Raw genomic sequence first — 19,397 nt, 5'->3', positions numbered from 1 at the left:
TCATCCTTAGAAGTTTAGGGTGTAATCCATCTGGTCCAATGATTTATCCACCTTCAGACCATTAAATATTTGTAGCACCTTCTCCTTGGTGATGGCCACCATACTGCCCCCTCGCTCTCTTGAATTTTTGGGAAATTACTTGTGTCTTCCAAAGTTAAGATTGACACAAAGTAATTATTCAGTTCCTCAGCCATTTCTTTGTTTCCCACTACTTTCTCTCCTGTGTAATTTTCCAGCAGCCGAATGTCCACTGTTGCTTCTCTTTTGCCCTTTATAAAGAAACTCAGTCTTCCTTTATATTACTGGCTAGCTTGCCCTCATATTTAATCTTCTCCCTCCTTATTTCTTTTTTGTAACCCTCTGTTGGTCTTTGTAACCTTCCCATTCCTCTGGTTTCCCACTTTCTGTGGTTTCTCTTTTGGCTTCATGCTATCCCTGATTTCCTTAGTCAGCCATGGTTGCTTCATCCTTCTTGTACCATGCTTCTTTTTCTTCGGGATGAATCTCTGTTGTGTCTCCTGAAGTACTCACAGAAACTCTTGCCATTGATGTTCCACTGTCCTTCCTGCTAGACTCCTCTCCCAGTCAATTCTATCCAGCTCCTCCCTCATTTGTCTGTAGTTGCCTTTATTCAGCTGAAAAAGCATTACCTCTGATTTCTATCTTCTCTCTCTCAAATTGCAGAGTAAATTCAATCATGTTATGATCACTGATTCCTAAGGGTTCCTTCAACTTAATCTCCCTTCTCAAGTCTACCTCATTGCACAACACTATATCCAGTACTGCCTTTCCCTAGGGGCTCCATCACAAGCTGCTCCAAAAAGCCATCTTGTAGACATTCCACACGTTCCTTTTCTTGTGACCCACTGCCAACCTGATTTTCCCAGTCCACCTACATATTGAAATCTTCCATGATCACTGTAACTTCTCCTTTCCTACACATCTTTTCTATCTCCTGATGTACCTCGCGTCCCAGCTCGACTACTGGTTGAAGGTCTATACATGACTCCAAAGCTAATGGCATGCTGGCCATCATTGTGACAGGATTTGAGTATTGGAGTAAGGATGTCTTGCTGCAGTTATACAGGCCTTGACTACGTCACAGCATGAGTATTAAGTGCAGCTTTGGTCTTTTAGTCTGAGAAAGGACATTCTTGCTATTGAAGGAGTCCAGCAAAGGTTCACCAGATTTATTCCCAGAATAGCAGGTCTGACATATGCGGAATGCCTGTATTCTCTGGAATTTCGAAGAATTTGGGGGGGGGGAGGTGATGGGACTGGACAGGCTTGATGTGGGAAAAATGTTCCTGATTTGGGGAAGTCCAGAACTAGTGCTCACAGTCTCAGAATAAGGGGTAAGCCATTCAGGACTGAGATGAAGAAAGTCTTCACTCAGAGGGTTGTGAACCTGAGGAATTCTCTCCCACTGTTGGGAAGCTGTTGGGCCTAGTTCATTCGGTATCTTCAAGAGGGAGCTGGATGTGGCATCTGCAGCTAAAGGGATCAAGGGCTATGGGGAGAAGGTGGGAATGGGATAATAAGATTGCATGATCAGTCATGATCGTACTGAACGGTGGTGCAGGATTATAAAGCCGAATGGTATACTCCTGCACCGACTGTCTTTCCTTCCGTGTTCTCCCCTGAGTCTGGAAAGCCAAGTTCTGGCTCCAGCACCAGAACCAGAACGAGACAAAATGCAGACCCGCCTCCTCATTCGCTGATTGGTTGAAGCTCTAACCACGCCCTTCATTCTCTGCGATAGGCTGAAGGTCCAACCCGCCTCCTTTTCTATGATTGGTTAGGGCTCCCATTAGGTCCCCTCGTTCACTCTGGTTGGATGACCGGGCACGCCCACTCCGCCCTCTAATCCCGCCCCCTGATTCCTATTGGTCCCGTCAATCCAGCCGGCTGAGGCTGCAGCATGTGCGTAGCTAATTCTGGATTCGAGCATGCGTGCAACGAGAGGTGGCTGGAAACCAATGTTGGTCTATCATATTCAGAGACGGTATGTAAAGGTTAATGCGGAGGTCAGCGCTCGCCGCAGTATTCCAGCAAGAAGAGTTCATCGGTTTACGTCACAATTCCCAACCGTCACTGTTCCAGGTGTTGCAGACAACCTCAGGATTCTTCTCAAAACAGGCCCCGGCCAACGTTCTTTGTTTAGCTCGAGGACGGGGAAAGGGGAATGCGCACGCGCCGTTAGCGGAGAGCTCTAATGGGCGGAGCTTTGTTCCCAACCCCAACGTTTCCCAATCTCCATCTTCCCCTTCCCCCAGACGTCCCCCATTGTCTCCATCTATGTGGCTCTGCAGTTTTGTTTGATTACACCTGGTGAGAGGTTTAACTATTCGGCCCAACAAGTCCACACCGACCCTCCGAAGAGTAACCCACCCAGACCCATTTCCCTCTGACTAATGCACCTAACACTATGGGCAATTTAGCATGGCCGATTCACCCTAACCTGTGGGAGGAAACCAGAGCACCCGGAGGAAACCCACACAGACACGGGGAGAATGTGCAAACTCCACACAGACATTCGTCCGAGGCTGGAATCCAACCCGGGTCCCTGGTGCTGTCAGGCTGTAGTGCTTACCACTGAGCCACCATGCCACCCCAACAGGAGATGAAGCTGTATGTGATACAAAAACAGCATTCCCACTGGAATCGAACTCCTGTAACCCTCTGCAAACTTACAGGTGTCTCAGCAGCTGGATGTCTTGACTGAATCCTTCCTGTACATGGAGCATAGTCTGCCCCCAGTGTGACTGCACCATTAGGTGGTCAGCTGAGCTGGGTAACTGTATCCCTGTCATTGTCTTGATATTTCCATAGGGTCTCTATAATGTAGGGATATTTTGTCTCTCCTTGCTGGATCATCAGATAAATTGTAATCATATAGTTTCTTTCAACAGTCAAAGTTAAAGCTCTTTCGGCAGTCAGTGCACTATGTTAGAAGGAACTAGGAGATAGTGAAGACTGCAGATGCTGGAGAGTCGATAAAGTGTGGCGCTGGGAAAAGGCACAACAGGTCAGGCAGCACCTGAAGAGCAAGAGAGTTGATGTTTCAGCTAATGAAGGTTTAAGCCTTCTTCTCTTGTCTTAGAACCCTTGCTGGTTTTAAAAATATTTTTTCTTTTGAATCTGAGAGTTGAATGGTGACTTTTGGGCTGTGAGCAGTAGCTTGTGTTGAAAAGAATAGACAGGTTTGTTTTTGAGGTAAAAACAATGACTGCAGATGCTGGAAACCAGATTCTGGATTAGTGGTGCTGGAAGAGCACAGCAATTCAGGCAGCATCCGAGGACAGGCAAAATCAACGTTTCGGGCAAAAGCCCTTCAAAGAGGCCAGGCCTGGAAGTAAATTGCAAGTCGGTTCTTGATCAAAGAACTCTGTAGACTCTGGAATGTGGCAGTGTGTTTGTAATCTATATCAATGATTTGGATGAGACTGTACAGGGCATGATTAGTACATTTGCTGATGACACTAAAACAGGTGCTATTGCAGACAGTGAGGAGGGTTTTCAGAAATTGCAGCAGGAACTTGATCAGCTGGAGAAGTGGACTGAGAAATGGCAAGTGGAGTTTAAGTGTGAGGTCTTGCATTTTGGAAAATCAAATCAAGGTAGAAGTTTTGTGGTAGGGCCTTAAGGAGTCTAGTGGAGCAGAGGGATCTTGGAATTTCGGCTTGAAGTTCTCTGAAAGTGGAGTCACAGGTAGACGGGGCAGTGGAGGAGGTTTTTGGCACACTGGCCTTCATCAGTCAGGGCACGTAGTACAGAAATTGTGAAGTTATGCTGTAGTTATACAGGATGGATGTTGGTGAGGCTGCACTTGGAGTATTGTGTTCAGATTTGGTCACCTTGTTATAGGAAGGATGTTATTAAACTGCAAAGTGTGCTGAAGAAATTTACAAGGATGTTGCCTGGACTCAATGGTCTGAGTTATAGGGAGAGGTTAGAGAAGACAGGACTTTTCTTTTTAGAGTATAAGAGACTAAGGGGGGACCTTGTAGACGTGTATAAGATCATGAGAGGCAAGGATAGAGTGATTGCGCTCAGTCTTTTTCCCAGGGTTGGGGAATTGAGGACTAGAGTGCATCAGTTTAAGGTTAGAGGGGAAAAAATAAAAGGGAACCTGAGGGACACATTGTTAACAGAGGCTGGTATGCATTTGGAATGAGCTGCCAATGGAAGTGGTTGAGGTGGCTACATTCCAAACATTTAAAAGGCGTTTGGACAAATAAATGAATAGGAAAGAATTAAAAGGATATGGGTAAGAGCAGGGAAATGGGGTTAGCATGGGTGGACATTTTGGTCGGCATGAACCAGTTTAGGCCAAAGTGTCTGTCTCCGTTCAGTAGGACTCTATGAGATAGCACACGTTTGGCAATTAATGAGGTCAGTACGTAGGAACTGATGCCAGCAAATCTGGAAGAGAATATGATCAAACCGAAGGAAGGGTTGGAGTTTTATCAAACTGTTTTGAACTATGGCTTTCTGAGAAAAGGAGTTCGGCCCTTGATGCTATGGCATGATGTACAATCTTATGTACCTGTAAAGCAATGCATCATGGAAACTACTGCAATATTCCGGTCAGTCGTTTTTATTTCCTTTTTGTAATATATCCCTTATCCCTTCAAGAGTTTGGCATGCTTGCCTTTGTTGCTGAGACCTTTTGAGTATAGGAGCTGGGATGTTATGTTGAGGTTGCACTAGATGTTGGTGAAGGCCTCTCCTGGAGGTTGTGCCCAGTTGTGGTCACCCTGTTACAGGAAGGATATTATTCAGCTGGAAAGAGTTTGGAAGAGATTTACTAGAATATTGCTGGGAATGGGGTGTTTGAGTTATGAGGAGAGGCTGCATAGGCTGGGACTTTTTCACTGGCATTTATAAGGTTGAGAGGTTATAGAGGTTTACAAAATCATGAGGGGTATAAATACATTGAATGGCATGTGGGGAATTACAGGATTGGGGACATATTTTCAAGGTGAGAGGAAAAAGATTTTTAAAAAGACATGACATAAACAACAAGGCCTTGTTTTTACACAGTGGTTTATGTGTGGAATGAACTTCCAGAGGAAGTAGTGGATGCAAGTACAACATTTAAAGATATTCAGATAAATACATGAATAAGAAATGTTTGGAGGGATATGTGTCAAGCTGAGGCAGGTGGGACGAGTTTAGTCTGGTATTATGGTGCCCCCTCGCTATCCTCCCCAGATTGACGCCCCCACTTGCTCCACACCCCACCCACGCTGCCCCTCTCCACACTGCCCCACACCATCCCTCCCCCTGATGTCACCCTCCCCCACACTGCACCTCACCCTCCCCCTCGCCACCCAACTCCTTCCCCTGCCTTGCTCCACTCCTCCTCCTCACCCATCCAGATGCCTTTTTAAATTATGTAATTGTAGCAGCCTCCTCCACTTTCTCTGGCAGGTCATTCCATTGATGCCCCAATGTCTACATGAAAAATTTGACCCTTAGGTCCATTTTTTATATTTCCCCTCTCACCTTAAACCTATGCCCTCTAGTTTTGGACTCCCCTACCTTCGGCAAAAGATCTTGTCTATTTATCCTGTCCATGCCCCTCGTGAATTTATAAACCTCCATAAGGTCACCCCTCAGCCTCCGATGCTCCAGGGAAAACTGCCCCAGCGTATTCAGCCCCTCCCTATAGCTCAAACCCTCCAATCTTGGCAACATCCTTGTAAATATATTCTGAACCCTTTTCAAGTTTCACAACATCCTTCCGATAGAGGGAGACCAGAATTGCACCCGTTATTCCAAATGTGGCCTAACCAAAGTTTTGTACATGCGCAATATGACCTCCCAACTCCTGTACTTGATGCACTGACCAATAAAGGCAATCATACCAAGTGCCTTCTTCACTATCCTATCTACCTGTGACTCCAGTTTCAAGGAGCTTTGAACTGCACCCCAAGGTCTCTTTGTTCAGGAAAACTCCCCATTTTGGTGAACAGTAGCTATCTTTGTTCAGCAGGAAGTGTTGAGCATGTGTGAGGATCATGGTGAGATGGCAGAGTGGGAGGGCCTTCAGGGTCCCAGTGACCAAAAGAAAATCTTTGACCCATTGATTTTGTTCTCGCTTTGCCCAGAGAAGCTGGACACAGGCTGGGGTTAACGACGGCCAATTTTAAAAATGGAATACACTAGAAGGCATGTGGGACCATCCTAATAACAAGAGAAATAGGAGCAGGATTAGCCAAGGCTGTATAAGGCTCTGGTCAGACTGCATTTGGAATACTGTGCACTGTTTTGAGTCTCCTATCTGAAGAAGGATGTGCTGGCTTTGCAGCAGATACAGGGGAGGTTTACAACAACGATCCTGGGGGTGAAGGGCTTGTTACACGAGGAGCAGTTGAGGAATCTGGGTGTGTACTTCCTGGGAGTTTAGAAGGATAAACTTCAGATCTCACTGAAACTTACAAAATACTGAGAGGTCGGCGTAGAGTGTACATCAAAAATGTTTCCCCTCGCAGGAGAGACTAGGACCGAAGGGCACAGTGAAGGAATAACCCTTTAGAACTGAGATGAGGAGAAATGTTTTCATTCAAAAGGTGGCGAATCTGTGGAATGCATCTCTGCAGAAGACTGTGAAGGGCAAGTCCCTGAGTGTATTTAAGACCGAGGGGATTAAGAATTATGGAGGAAAGGCAGGAGAATGGGGGTTGAGAAGCATATCAGCTATGATCGAATGGCGGAGCAGGCTCCAGTGCATGGGATGGCATATTTCTGCTCCTTTATCTTGTGGTCTTATTTGTCTCATTGTGCTGGATGCCACAGTGGTTAGGACTGCTACCCCACAGCACCGTGGATCCAGGTTCACTTCCACCCTCGGGCGCATTCTCCCTGTGTATGTGTAAGTTTCCTGCAGGTACTCCAGTTTCCTCCCACAGTCCAAAGATGTACAGGTTCTGTGGATTGGCCATGCTAAATTGCCCATAGTATCGAGGAATGTGCAGGCTGGGTGGGATAGCCATGAGAAATGCGGGATTAGAGGTATAAGGTAGGGGACTGGGTCTAGGTGGGATACTTTTCCTTGACTGAAACGTCCGATTTCTGTCATCTCCTTTTCCAGAGATTTATACAGTTTGAAGGCAGCAGGAATATATTTTCCTGGTTTCTGATGTCTTCCCAGCTGCAGGCACCAGCAGGAGATTTGAAAACCGTGAGATTTTTTGGGAGGTGAGTAATTTTGAGCATTCAATTACAATTTTAATCTTTCTGTGCAGTGTTGTGGTTTCATAGCCCTGGGGCAGATGTGACTCCTTACTGTGGATCTGAATTCATGTCCATCTATTGCTCTATCTCACCTCTACCTACCATCTCTCAGCTGTTGTCCGACTACCTCTGCCTCTAATACTGGGTTTATTTGAACCTTCTTTTGTTGTTATTTCTGCAGATTTGTGTCTAAATGAGGTTTCCATTGCTGCATATCTTTTGTTAAATGCTGCTGATTTCCAGCTTTATCTTCCATGGTCAGGAATTGTTTGTCCTGCACTGGAAGTCATTTCTGCTTCTGAGCTAATATTGACCATTAGGTACTTGTTATGACACAAGGATAGCAAACCAAACCAAATTAGCCTCACTGTCACTGGATTCACAACGCAGTGAAACTGAAACATTGAATGACCATCAAAATTGTCCAAACGTTCCTAACCAGGCTTTGAGTAACACATCTTGGACACCAAATTTTTAACTTAAAGAGGAAATAACAATAACATGAGCAAAGCAAAGATAAACAACCAGGCAATGTAATCAATGTCTCTGATTTGTACCCAGTGCGGGTAGACAATCCTTCATACGAAATTCCAAAATCTGAAAAGCTCTGAAATCCGAAGTTTTGTTCACGGAGTTTTTTTCTCATTAACAAGGTTGTTTGGCATGCAAACAATTAATGCAACTCCACACCCACTCGACCCACGTCCCTCAGTTGTGACATAGCAGCATAGCCCAGCATTGACAGGCCATCAGTTCTGTCTCGGTGTTTGTAGTAATCACAGGTGGGTCTGCTGTTTGGTAATTATTTTCTGTGTTTTACTATGAAAATGTCATTTAACCCTTTATCCGAAAAATCCGAAAGATAGCTGGTTCCGAGGGTTTTGGATGTTCATAACCCCCACTTTCACCAATAGCTGTGCACAGTTAAGGAATAAATTAAACTGAAAATAAAAGAAATTAAAATTTTCAGTTCCGTTAAACAGTCTCAAAAAATGGATGCCAAGCTTGTGTGCAATCCTTGGATAATGTGTTTCTCACATGCACGTAAAACTTGACTTAATTTCTAGGTCAGGACTGAACGTCAAGTTTCAGCAAACTTTCATATTTATTTACTTTTTTCCTATATACTATGGTTCTTTTTTCAGAACAATCAAAAGTTGATAACGGATAGAAAACTCGAGACAGAGCAGCCAGTCTAGAAGCCTCCAGGATCTCTCTGCACCTCCCTGACCTTGAACTGCTGCAGTCTGTGTGGTGAAGCTATTCCTAGATTGCTGTTCGGTAAGGGGTGACAGAATTTTCATCCAGTGATGATAAGGGACCAGTGATAAGTGTCAGTTATAATCAAATTTTAGACCAGTTAGCCTGATATTGATAGGGAAAATGCTAGAGTCTAACATTAAAGATTTAATAGCAGAACACTTGGGAAAACTGTGACAGGATTGGACAGAGTCAGCATGGATGCACGAAATGGAAAATCATGCTTGACATATCTACTGCAATTGAATCACAGAAAGTAGGAACTGGAATAGGCCATTGTGGCATTTGATCCTGCTCCATTATTCAGTACAATCATGGCTGATCATGCTACTCAGTGGTTTATTCCCACTTTTGCCGATCCACTTTGATCCCTTTAGCCTGCAGAACTATATCTGTCTTCTAATTGGCAAGGTTCAATGTTTTGGCTTTTACTGTTTTGTGGTAGAGATTTCTACAGGCTCACCACTCTGGGTAAAACATGCTTCCTCATCTCAGTGCTAAATGGCCTACCCCCACATCCTTAGACTGTGACTCCTGATTTAGGACTCTCCAGTCATCGAAGAACATCCTTCCGACATTTACCTTGTGACGTCCTGTTAAAAGTTATTGATTTCTGAGATCCTTCTTCATTCTTCTAAACTCCAGTGGGTTGAATCTTAACTGACCCAGTCTGTCTTCATATGATAGTCCTGCCATCCCAGAAATTAGTCTAGTCAACCTGTATTGTACTCCCTTCATAGCCATAATTTCCTTCCTCAGGTATTCAAAGTGTGCTCTCAACAGGACCCTGTACAATTGCAGCAAGGTATATGTGCTCCTGTACTCAAATCCTCTTGCTATGAAGGCCAACATACCATTTGCTGCTTTCATTGCCTGCTGCATCTGCATGCTTACTTTCACCGACTTGTGTACAAGGACACTCGGGTCCTGCTGCGCTTCCCCCTTTCTTAACCTATCTGTCTTCCTGGTTTTATGATCAAACTGGATAACCTCACATCAATCTGCATTATCCTTTACCTGCCATACACTTTTACCCACTCGGCCAACTTCTCTAAATCACAGTGAACCATATTGGCATCCTCTTCCCAGTTCACTGTCCCACCCAGCTTCAAGTCATCTGCAAGCTTGGAGAGGTAAAAACAATGACTGCAGATGCTGGAAACCAGATTCTGGATCAGTGGTGCTGGAAGAGCACAGCAATTCAGGCAGCATCCGAGGACAGGCCAAATCGACGTTTCGGGCAAAAGCCCTTCATCAGGAATAAAAGCTTGGAGCTTGGAGAGATGACATTTAAGTTTCCTCATCCAAATCATGAATATATATTGTGAATTGTTGAGGTCCAAGCATGGATCCTTGCAGTACTCCACTGGTCCCTGGCTGCCCCTCAAAAAACCTGTTTATTCCTACTCTTTATTGTCAGCCAATTCTCTATCCAAATGAGCATGTTCCTGCCAATCCCATGTGTGTTAATTTTCCATCCTAATCTCTTCTCTGGTACCTTTTTGAATGCCTTCTGAAAGCCCAAGGAAACCACATCTACTGCCTCTTTAACAATTCTGCAAGTTGCATTCTTGAAAAATTCCAGTAGATTTGTCAAGAATGATTTTTCATTTTGTGCATCCATGCTGACTCTGTCCAATCCTGTCACTGTTTTCCAAGTGTTCTGCTATTAAATCTTTAATATTAGACTCTAGCATTTTCCCTATCAACGTCAGGCTAACTGGTCTATAATTCCATGTTTTCTCTACCTACTTTTTTAAATACTGGGATTATATTAGCTACCATCCAATCCGTAGGAACTACTTCAGTCTATAGAATCTTGAAAGATGATAATGAATTTCCTCTATTTAGTTCAAACTGCTAGTTTGAGTGCGTCCACTTTATCTTGAGCGACTGTGTTAAGTACTCTGGGGAGTGGGGGGGTAGATTACCAGGTGCTGGGGATTTGTTGGTCTTTAATCCCATCAATTTCTCCACTTACGCTGATTTCCTTCAGTTCCTCTCAATGGACCATGCAAAAGAGGGCAAGGTGTGGCATTTTTAGTCAAGGACTGTATTACGGTTGCAGAAAGGATGTTTGAGGACTCATCTACTGAGGTGGTATGGGAAGAGGTTAGAAACTGGAAAGGAATGGTAACCCTGCTGGGAGTTTTCAAGAGGCCTCCAAATAGTTCCAGAGGTGTAGAAGAAAAGATAGCAAAGATAATTCTAGATAGGAGTGAGAGTAACAGGGTGTCTTTAACTTTCCAAATATTGACTGGAAATACTATAGTTTGAGTACTTTAGATGGGTCAGCTTTTTTTTCCAGTGTGTGCAGGATGGTTTCCTGACACAGTATGTAGACAGGCCAACAAGGGGCGAGGCCACATTGGATTTGGGTAATGAGCCTGGCCAGGTGTTAGATTTGGAGGTAGGTGAGCACTTTGGTGATAGTGACCACAATTCGGTTACGTTTACTTTAGTGATGCAAAGAGATCGGTATATACTGCAGGCCAGGAGTTATCGCTGGGGCAAAGGCAATTATGATGCAATTAGGCAAGATTTAGGATGTATAGGATGGGGAAGCAAACTGCAGGGGATGGGCACAATTGAAATGTGGAGCTTATTCAAGGAACAGCTACTGTGTGTCCTTGATAAGTATGTACCAGTCAGACAGGGAGGAAGTGGTCAAGTGAGGAAGCAGTGGTTTACTAAAGAGGTTGAATCTCTTGTTAAGAGGAAAAAGAAGGCTTATGTTTGGATGAGACACAAAGGCTCAGTTAGGGCACTTGGGGTCTACAAGTTAGCCAGGAAAGACCTAAAGAAAGAGCTAAGATGAGTCAGGAGGGGACATGAGAAGTCGTTGGCAGATAGGATCAAGGAAAACCTTAAAGCTTTCTATCGGTATATCAGGAATAAAAGAATGACTAGAGAAAGATTAAGGCCAATCGAGGATAGTAGTGGGAAGTTGTGCGTGGAGTCAGAGGAGATAGGGGAAGCGCGAAATGAATATTTTTCATTGTCTTTTTCCAGTGTGAATACCAGTGTTGTCAAGTTGAAAACAGAGATGCAGGCCACTAGACTGCACAGGATTGAGGTTCACAAGGAGGAGGGGTTTGCCGTTCTGCAAAGGGTGAGGATAGATAAGTCCCTTTGACCGGATGGGATTTATCATAGGATCCTCTGGGAAGCCAAGGAGGAGATTACAGAGCCTTTGGCTTTGATCTTTTATGTCATCATTGTGGAATAGTGCCAGAAGACTGGAGGATAGCAAATGTTGTCCCTTTGTTCAAGAAGGGGAGTAGAAACTCTAATCATAGACCAGTGAGCCTTACTTCGATTGTGGGTAAACTGTGAGAAAAGGTTATAAGAGATAGTATTTATAATCACTTCGAAAGGAATAAGTTGATTAGGGATGGTCAACATGGTTTTGTGAAGGGTAGGTTGTGCCTAGCAAACCTTATTTAGTTCTTTGAGAAGGTGACTAAACAGGTGGATGAAGGTAAAGCGATTGATGTGGCGTATGTGGATTTCAGTAAGGCATTTGATAAGGTTCCCCACGGTAGGCTATTGCACAAAATACGGAGGCATGGGATTGAGGGTGATTCAGCGGTTTGGATCAGAAATTGGCTAGCTGAAAGAAGACAGAGGGTGGTGGCTAATGGGAAATGTTCATCTTGGAGTTCAGTTACAAGTGGTGTACCGCAAGGATCTGGTTTGGGCCCACTGCTGTTTGTCATTTTTATAAATGAGGGCGTGGAAGGATGGGTTCATATATTTGTGGATAACACTAAAGTCGGTGGAGTTGTGGATAGTGCTGAAGCTTATTGCAAGTTATAGAGGGGCATAGATAAGCTGCAGAGCTGGGCTGAGAGGTGGCAAATGGAGTTTAATGTGGAAAATTGTGAGGTGGTTCACTTTGCAAGAAGCAACAGGAATGCAGAGTACTGTAATAATTGTAAGATTCTTGGTAGTGTAGATGAGCAGAGAGGTCTCAGTGCCCATGTACATAGATCCCTCAAAGTTGCCACCCAGACTAATAGGGTTGTTAAGAAGGCATACCATGTGTTAGCTTTTATCGGTTGAGGGATTGAGTTTCGGAGCCATGAGGTCATGCTGCAGCTGTACAAAACTCTGGTGCTGCCACACTTGGATATTGCATACATTTCTGGACACCACATTATAGGAAGGATGTGGAAGCTTTGGAAAGGGTTCAGAGGAGATTTACTGGGATGTTTCCTGGTATGGAGGGATGGTCTTATGAGGAAGGACTGAGGGATTTGAGGCTGTTTTCATTAGAGAGAAGGCGAGAGGTGACTTAATTAAGACATATAAGATAATCAGAGGGTTAGATAGGGTGAACAGTGAGAGCCTTTTTCCTCGGATGGTGATGGCTAGCACAAGAGGACATAGCTTTAAATTGGGGTGTTTAGATATAGGACAGATGTCAGAGGTAATGTCTTTACTTAGAGTAGTAGGGTCATGGAATGTCCTGTCTGCAACTTTAAGGGCATTTAAATGGTCATTGGATAAACGTATAGGTAAAATGGAATTGTGTAGGATATACAGTAGTGCCTCGACTTATGAACTTAGTCTGTTCCGGGACCCGGTTCGCGAACCGAAAAATCCGCAAACTGAATCAATTTTTCCCATTGTTCAGATAGCGTAAGAATGCTTGGACGTAACAACGAACGCTGTTCGCAGCGCACGTGCCAAAGACGAACTGAATGAGATCACGTGGGGCCTGAGAGCTTTTGCGTTCAGCAAGCGCGTAGCAAAGCAGAACAATGAAACCACATGGTCGCACGTGGGCTTTTTGCGTTTGTACCTTGAATTGCGTATGTACGTTGAAGCAAAATTTTACGTACAATCCTGTTCGTAAACCGATTTGTTCATGACCGGGGTCATTCATATGTCGAGGCGCTACTGTGTAGGTTTCAGATTGGTTCCACAGGTCAGTGAAGCATCGAAGGGCCTGAACTGTGCTGTTATATTCTGTGTGTCCCCCAACATTTTGGAAATGTTACTTGTCTCTTCCGTTGTGACGATAGAACAAACTTTATTGGTCTACTATCTATTTGTTCGACACTATAACTATCCCTAACTCTGATTGTCAGGAACCTATACTTGTTTCCGTTCATCTTTTTTTCTCTTTATATACTCTTGTTTCCCCTCTGAATCAATCTGTCTGTCATTCATTGCTAAAATCTGAACTGCTCCCAATCTTCAGATTTGCTGCTGTTTTTAGCCAATTTGTCCGCCTCTTCCTGGATTCATTACCATCCCTAATATTTCTTGGTAGCCACGGTGGGCCACCTTTCCTGTTTTACTTTCTGTCAGACAGGAATGAACAACTGTTGCAGTTCCTCCATGTGCTCTTTAAATGTTTGTCACCCTTTTAAATAATGTTCCCTAATTTGTTGTAGCCAGCTTGTGCCTTTACCAGTTCCATTTCCTCCCTTTAGATTGGAGTCCCTTGTCTTAGAATCAAGACTGTTATTCTTCATGGAGAATTCCATTACTCAGTTCTTCACTCTTCCGTAAGGGACCTCACAAAGTGAGATTGCCAATTATTCCATTCTCATTGCACAAACAAAGTTTTGAAATTAAATTGCCAATATCCCTCAAGACCATGGAGTTCCTCTCTCATTAGAGAGAGTTAACCAGTGGTGCTTTAACTTGAGGGTCACCATCCCTCAGGCAAGGGGTAAGGTTAAGAATGTGGGATCTTCACAGTCACCTCAGTTGGTATAGGAAATGAGCCGTGGTTTGGCTTCATTCTGCATCGCAAAGCAGCCATCCAACCAACTGAGCTAGCCTGCCTCCACCACTTAAATATCGTGCACTTTAGAATGGCCTGTCCTCTATTTGGTTCCTCAATGTGTTGATCCAGAAAACGATCTTATACACATTGAAGTAATTCCCCCTCTGTGGCATTGTTAATGATTGGATTTGCCCATTCCATATTTGGATCGAAGACACCCACAATAACCGGTGTATCTTTATTGCTTATGTCTCTAATTTCCAGTTTAATGTATGCTCCATGGAGTTCACGGACATGTTAGAAAACAACATTTTATACTGTGTCACATCATGTGTTGGGGCAGGTGACTAAATGTTTGGTCAAAAAAGAAGAATACAGGACATTGGTTGGGCCACTTTTGAAATATTGCGTGCAATTCTGGTCTCCCTCCCATGGAAACTTGAAAGGGTACAGAAAAGCTCTACAAGAATGTTGCCAGGGTTGGAGGTTTTGAGTTGTAGGGAGAAGCTGAATAAACTGGGGCTGTTTTACATCATGTGTCAGAGGCTGGGGGGCGACATTATAGAGATTTATAAAATCATGAGGGGCATGGATAGGGTAAATAGACAATGTCTTTTCCGTGGGGTGGGGGAGTCCAGAACTAGAGGGCGTAGGTTTAGGGTGAGAGGGGAAAGAGACCTAAGGGGAAATCTTTTCACACAGAGGATGGTGCATGCATGGAATGAGCTACCAGAAGAAGTGATGGAGGATGGGACAATTACAACATTTAAAAGGCATCTGGATGGGCATATGAATAGGAAGGGTTTAGAGGGATACGGGCCTAGTGCTGGCAAATGGGACTAGATTAATTTGGGATGTCTGGTTGGCATGGACGAGTTAGACCAAAGAGTCTGTTTCCATGCTCTACATCTCTATGACTCTAATTATCTTAAAGGAGGAAGAGGTTGAAGAGAGTCAAGGAGTGAGTTCCAGATCCTGATGCCCAGGAAATTGAAAGAACACCCACCATTGGTGGGTGGGGGATTAATTGACCACATTCAAGAGCTGAAATTAGGCAAGTGCAGATATTTGAAGGATTGTGCAGCTGGAAGAGAGTTCAGGGATGGAAATGATCACTGTCATGGACGGATTTGAAAACAAGGCTAGGAAGTTTTAAATGTTATTGTTTTTCAACTGACATGTTTTTTCGGTCAGGGTGAGGTGAACAAGACTTAGTGTGAGTGAGCACGAGTGTTGGATGAGCTTGATTACAGGGAGATTGGAAGTGGGAAGTGGATCAGGAGTGTGTTTGGGTCATTCAGTTTCGAGGTTATAAAAGACTGGACGAGATTTTCAGTACATGGAGCTGACACTGTGCTGAAGTCTCACCAGTCACTGATGTGGAAATAGAACATCAAATTGAGATGCGTCGTTGTGGTCAAAAGCCTAGCCACAAGTCTGATATCCACTAATGTTGCAGACAGCCTGGTCAGACGGTTATTAGGGACAGAGATGCAGCTGGAGTTAGGAAGTTTGTAGCAGGGACTGAAGCCATTCGCTTTCAGTGAACAAAGGATCAGGTATAGGCCATTCAGCCAGTTGAGCCTGTTCCACCATTTAATGAAATCATGGCTAATCTGTGGTCTAACTCCATATACCCACCTTTGGAACATATCCCTGAACACCTTGGCTGAATGAAAGTTTATCTATCTCAGATTTAAAACAAACAACTGAGCATCGACAGCAGTTTTTGGAAGAGAGTTCCAAACCAGTTCAGTAGTGCTTCCTAACATCTGTCATGAACAGTCTAACCCTAATTCTCAGACTATGCCCTCTAATTTGAGATTGGATTGGTGGAAATTTCTATTCATCTAGCAGTAGATGAAGCGACATTGTGTGACTTGGAGGGAGCTTCAAGGTGGTGATGGTTTCATATGCCTACTCTTCTGGTCCTTTGTGGTGATGGAGTGGCGAGTTTGGAAGGTTTTGTTAAAGTTCTGTTTGAGTAATCAACCTTCCATGTCTCACTTTCTCTCTCTCGCTTTCTCTCTCTCTCACACAGGAGGTGCACAAAGGCAAGGTCAACATTAGATTTGAGGTTAGAGAGGTCCATTCAGCAGTCTAATAACAGCAGAGAAGAAGCTGTTCCTGAGCCTGTGTGTGTCTGTTCAGGTTTCTGTATCTTCTGCCTGACGGAAGAGGTTGGAAGAGAGCATTACCGGGTGGGAGGGGTCTTTGATGTTGGCAGCCTTTCATGGCAACATGAAGTGTAGACCGACTCCATGGATGGAAGATTGGCTTCCATGATGCTCTGGGCTATGTGCACAACGTTCTGGCAATGCTGGATGGAGCAGTTGCTGTACCAAGCTGTCATGCCCCCAGCCAGAATGGTTTTTATACTGCATCTGTAAAAGTTATTTCCAGAGGAAGAAGAAGCGTTGTTGTGCTAATTTGACAGTTGCATCTGTATGAGAAGTCCAGGATACATTGTGGGTTATTGGCGATCCTCTGAGCTTGACACACTCGACCCTCTCTACCTCAGCTCTGTTCTCGTAGGTAAGAGCATGTCCCCCTCCTTTTTGAAGTCAATGATCAGTTCTTTTATTTTGCTAACATTAAGAGAGGTTGTTACCATTGCATCATGCCATCTTATTTCTATATTCTCACTTATCATTGTTTGACAACCGGCCTACAATGGTAGTGTTGTCAGCGAGCTTGTAGTTTTAGACCATAAGACATAGGAGTAGAAGTAAGGCCATTCGGCCCATCAAGATCACTCTACCATTTAGTCATGGCTGAGGGGCATTTCAACGCCATTTGCCCGCACTCTTGCTGTATCCCTTAATTCCTTGTGAGATTAAGAATTTATCAATCTCTACCTTGAAGACATTTAACAGCCTGGCCTCCACTGTGCTCCGTGGCAATGAAGTCCACAGGCCCACCACTCTCTGGCTGAAGAAATGTCTCTTCATTTCCATTTTAAATTGACCCCCTCTAATTCTAAGGCTGTGCCCATGGGTCCTAGTCTCCCCGCCTAATGGAAACACCTTCCCAGTGTCCACCCTTTCTAAGCCATGTATTAGCTTGTAAGTTTCTATCAGATGTCCCCATAACCTTCTAAACTCTAATGAATACAATCCCAGGAGTTTTGTGAGTGTACACTGAGTACAGTAAGGGGCTGAGTATATATCCTTGCGGAGTGGCAGTGTTAAGGATTATTGTGGAGGAGGTGCTGTTGTTTATCCTCACTGTTGCAGTCTGTGGCTTAGGAAGCTGAGGATCCAGTTGCAGAGGGCAGAGCCGAGACCTAGATCTCAGAGTTTTGAGATTATTCTGGTAGAGGTGCTGGTGTTAGAGTGGAGCTGTAGTTGATGAGGAGGAACCTGACATAGGTGTCCTTGTTATCCAGATGTTCCAGGGAGGAATGCAGGCATATGGATATAGTGTCTATTGTGCTCCTGTTTCACCAGTAGGCAAATTGCAGGGATGGAGGCAGACTGGGAGGCTAGAGTTGATGTGGGCCATTTTTCAGCTACACAAATTTACCAGATTTCACAATCTGCTCTGACATTGGGAAAATATTACCGTCTGTTCTAGACGTTGGAATAACAGCGTTTAGAAATGCATTATGTAATCAAGCAATATCACCATGGTTTTGTGAAAGGGAATCATAGCTGTCAAGTTTGTTGAAATATTTCGAGGAGGTAACAAGAAGGTGTAATATATATGGATTTGAAAAAAAAATCAGTAAGGTATTGTTCATGAGACTACTTCAGAAGATAAGAACCCATGAACCCATATTGTTGGGGTATATATTAACATTGATCAAGGATTTGCTATCATAGAATCCCTACAGTGTGTGGAAACAGGCCAACTGGCCCAACAAGTCCACACGAACCCTCTGAAGAGTAACCCTTCAGACCCATTCCCCGACCCGATTACTCTACATTTACTCCTAACCTACACATCCCTGAACACTGTGGGCAATTTAGCATGACCAATTTACCTTTGGATTGTGGGAGGAAACCAGAGCACCTCGAGGAAAACCTGCAGACATGGAGAGAATGTGCAAACTCCACACAAGACAGTTTCCTGAGGTTGGTGCTGTGAGGCAGCAGTACTAACCACTGAGCCACCATGCCATCCCGTGACTAATGAGTTGAAGACAAGAGTTGAGATAAAGAAGACATTTTTGTGATGGAAAATTGTAACTTGTGGAGTCCCACTGGGATTAATACTAGGGCCATAATTATTTATAATATATACAAATGACGTGAATGACAGAAGTGATTTGTACTATTTCCAGGTGGGTAGATGGAGGCAAGTAGTGAGGATGACATAACGAGAGAAGACAGGGATAGAGACAGGTTAAACAAGCGGACAAAAACTCAGCAGATGGAAATACTGTGGGAAAGATAGATGTTTATGCATTTTGACTGGAAGATTAGCAGAGGTGAATATTATTTAAATGGAGTAAAACATTGCAGAAAGCTGCAGCGCAGAGGGAATTGTGGGTCCTTCTGCTTGAAAGATAGAAAGCTGGTATCCAAGTTGCTTGCTATGAAGAGAGGTTGAGTAGAACATAGAACAGTACAGCACAGAACAGGCCCTTCAGCCCACGATGTTGTGCCGACCATTGATCCTCATGTATGCACCCTCAAATTTCTGTGACCATATGTATGTCGAGGAGTCTCTTAAATGTCCCCAATGACCCTGCCTCCCAACTGCTGCTGGCAACACATTCCATGCTCTCACAACTCTCTGTGTAAAGAACCCGCCTCTGACATCCCCTCTATACTTTCCTCCAACCAGCTTAAAACTATGACCCCTCGTGTTAGTCATTTCTGCCCTGGGAAATAGTCTCTGGCTATCGACTCTATCTATGCCTCTCATTACCTTGTATACCTCAATTAGGTCCCCTCTCATCCTCCTTTTCTCCAATGAAAAAAGTCAGAGCTCAGTCAACCTCTCTTCATAAGATAAGCCCTCCAGTCCAGGCAGCATCCTGGTAAACCTCCTCTGAACCCGCTCCAAAGCATCCACATCTTTCTTATCATAGGGCGACCAGAACTCAAAGAACTCGATAAGGTTTGTGAGGCATGACCTGCCCCTCACAAAGCCGTGTTGACTGCATTTAATCAAGCCATGCTCTTCCAGATGGTCATAAATCCTA

General features: G+C 44.2%; 1 protein-coding gene across 1 annotated transcript in view; it reads left to right on the top strand.

Annotated features, from left to right (window-relative positions):
- Nucleotides 1-1,336: 1,336 nt before the first annotated feature.
- Nucleotides 1,337-19,397, top strand: part of LOC122543928 (gastrula zinc finger protein XlCGF26.1-like) — a 47,209-nt gene continuing 29,148 nt past the window's right edge. The window contains exons 1-3 of the mRNA XM_043682861.1: nt 1,337-2,005; nt 7,100-7,206; nt 8,388-8,523. The gene's annotated coding sequence lies outside the window, so the exon portion shown is untranslated. The remainder of the gene's footprint in view (nt 2,006-7,099; nt 7,207-8,387; nt 8,524-19,397) is intronic.

This window comes from Chiloscyllium plagiosum, chromosome 45 (genome assembly GCF_004010195.1).
Source record: "Chiloscyllium plagiosum isolate BGI_BamShark_2017 chromosome 45, ASM401019v2, whole genome shotgun sequence".
NCBI lineage: Eukaryota > Metazoa > Chordata > Chondrichthyes > Orectolobiformes > Hemiscylliidae > Chiloscyllium > Chiloscyllium plagiosum.
The sequence above is the reverse complement of the archived record's forward strand: the minus strand, read 5'-3'. Positions and strand labels throughout refer to the sequence as shown.